The sequence below is a fragment of the Sorex fumeus genome, unplaced genomic scaffold (assembly GCF_029834395.1).
Source record: "Sorex fumeus unplaced genomic scaffold, SorFum_2.1 ptg000095l, whole genome shotgun sequence".
NCBI lineage: Eukaryota > Metazoa > Chordata > Mammalia > Eulipotyphla > Soricidae > Sorex > Sorex fumeus.
In genome coordinates this window covers 16,336,285-16,339,447 of record NW_026606152.1, presented here as the reverse complement: position 1 = coordinate 16,339,447, position 3,163 = coordinate 16,336,285, and positions in this window count along the sequence as shown.

The window sequence follows — 3,163 nt, the reverse complement described above, 5'->3', positions numbered from 1 at the left end:
TTTTTGAGAGAATGAGGAGTGTCATGTTGGAATTATGTGTATGAGAAACGATTATTAATTGAATTATAAATCGTAGAATATAAATATTGTTTTAGACGTTTGTCTGTCTCATTTTATTCTTTTAATTTGTTTTCTCCATATGCCACATATGCATGAACTTGTAGGATGCCTATCTTTCTCTGCCTGGTTTATGTCACTAAACATAATATCCTCATATTATCCATTTTTATACAAATAATAAGAAGATTTCACTTCATACAACTGAGTAGTATTCCATTGCTTTACCACCTTTCATTTTTAAAATTTGTGGTTTAAAAGATACAAACATTGGTTTTAAGAATGCTCTGGTGTTTTAAAATTTTTAGTTTAGTGAAGCAAAATAGATTTTACTGAAAAACACTTAGAAACATGTGAAACAGGTGTCGGGTGGAATGGAATATATGTTCAAGCGAGAACACTCGTTTAACAAAGCAAGCAAAGAGAGACATAGAGAAAGGAAGAACGGTATTTCTTCAAGGGAGAACAAAAGCTTGAGGACCAAACCCACTCTGGTAGTTTAGGAATAAGAACTGGGAGTGGTATGAACTTAACTTGTGCACTTTAGGGGAGAACCTGAGTGAAAATATTAGAAGTACGTTCAGGATAATGATAAACAGGAGTCTGCACTTGGAGTGAGGAGGGTAGAGTGTTCTTTGGGGAGATCCGGACTATGGAGAACAGTAATATTATAACATTAATGATAGTATCTTACTGTGGGATTCCAAAAAAATCTTTAGCAGTGGCGTCAGAAATGATAACATTCTTAGGTATTTGGATTTCCTGTGGAAACAACGGGAAAGCTGAGTTTATGCTCTGGATGCCTCCGCCTTAAACAAGGTCAACAAGTCATGAATGAAAAATTACAAGTTAGATGGATCAAGGATTCTGACCCCAGTGGAAGGCTAGCTTTTGGGTGGACAATTTCTACTGATGCCCTGATGTAGATTCTGATCCTGGGATACGTAACAGAAAGGAGGTAGTGACAGGTATCCTCAGAAGTGAAGCCTCTGAGACAGAATTCCTTCAAGCCAACTTATGGGTTATCAATGTTTGCTCATGGCTGCTACCATTATAACATGCCATTCAATGGTTTTGTGGTTTCAATTTACTGTGACAATGTAAAGATGAAGTTTCTAAATGGAGGGTAAAAATCTGAGGCCCTCAAGATGATGAATTATGGGGAGGGGGGAGCTGGAGCTATAGTACAGCAGGTAGGGCATTTGCCTTGCACACGGCCTACCCAGGGTAGATTCCCAGCATCCTGTATGGTCCCCCCAAGCACCGTGATGAGTAATTCCTGAGTGCAGAGCCAGGAGTAACCCCTGTGCATTGGCAGGTGTGACCCAAAAACGCAAAAAAAAAAAATGATGACTTACCTTTAGATATTTTGAAGTCAAGTAGAAACAGCCAGGAAGATCCCCAGAAAAGAGTTCACCTGGGTCGAAAACATCATCACCTCTAGCGTGAGAGCATACAGAAAATAAGGTTTCCATTTTATGCCAAGTTAAAGCAAGCCAGACATGATCTTGGAAATTTTTTCAAAGGAAAACATTGCTATAGGAAGGATAAAGTCACAACTGAGTCTTAGAGGTAAAATATACAAGAGAAGCGAGGGTCAAAAAGTAGGAGGTACATTGGCGACCAGGTATACTAAGAAAAGCATTTTTTTAAAAAGAAAATGCAATGAGACATCAATTAAGAACTTTTTAAATGTTTAAGAACAGGGATATAACTCAGGGAGAGAGCATTTGCCTTCCATTGTATGATGATCTGGGATTGATCCTTAGCATTGCAAACAGCATTATTTTTTAATTTTCAATTTCTTTCTTTCTTGCTTGCTTGCTTGCTTGCTTTTTTTGTTTTTTGGGTCGCACCTGGCTATATATAGGTGTTATTTTTAATTTTTAAAAAAAACTTATAATTTTACCTTTTTACCTGTGGTTTAAAAGGAAATCTAAAATATTTTAGAGGAAATATATGTGAATAAGAATAAAATTCACGGGAACTATTTAATGTTCTTAATGATACAGGAGTCAGAATTTTGAGGTTAATTGTATGGGTATTGCATAAATAATATTTCCCCATTATGTGGGCTGTCTTTTTATCATGGTCACCATTTTTTCTGAGTTCCCGAAACTTCTTAGTTTAATGTAGTCTCATTTGTTTATCTTCACTTCCTCTTCCTTGGTCAGTGGTGTTTCATTCTAGAAGTTTCCCTTAGCTTTAATGTCATGGAGGGATATTCCCACATTTTTCTCCATATATCTTAAGAATTCAGGTATGATATTGACGTCTTTAATACATTTGATCTGACTTTGTCCCTGGCACGACAAAGCGGTCTGAGTTCAATTTTTTTTTTTTGCATGTTGCTGTCCAGGTTTCCCAGCATCAGTTGCTGAAGAGACTTCCTTGCTCAACTTCTTATTTCTTGAGCCTTTATGAAAGATTAGGTAATAATATTCTGAGAGCCAGTGTCAGGATATTTGACTATATTCCAATGATCTGAGGTCTGTCTTTATCTGAATATCATGGTATTTTGATTACTACAACTTTGTAGTAGGGTTTGAAGTTGGGGAAGGTGTTCCCTTCTTCTTTTTACCAAAGATTGCTTTAGCTCTTCATGGGAGTTTATTGTTGTGTATGAGTTCCAAGAGTGTTTGATCTATTTCTTTGAAAAATGTTATGGGTGTCCTTATAGAATGTGCATTAAATCTTTATAGAGCCTTGGGGTGTATTGCCATTTTGACAGTGTTAAACCTCTCAATCCATGAGCATGGGATGTGATTCCATTTCCTCATATACTTTCTTATTTTGTGAAGTAGTGTTTTGTAGGGTTTTTTTTTTTTGGAATAGTTCCTTAACCTTTTTATTTTATTCTAATATACTCGATTTTCTGAGGTATTATTGTGAATGGGATTGTTTTTCTTTATCTCTTTTTTCTCTGTCATTATTAATATATGGAAAAGCCATAGAGTACCAGATATTGATTTTGTAATATGCCACTTTACTAAACAAATCTATTGTTCCCAGGAGCTGTTTTGTAGATTCTTTGGGATTTTCTAAGTATAGTATCATGTCCTCTCCAAATAGTAAAAGCTTGAGTTCTTCTTTTTTATCTGGATGC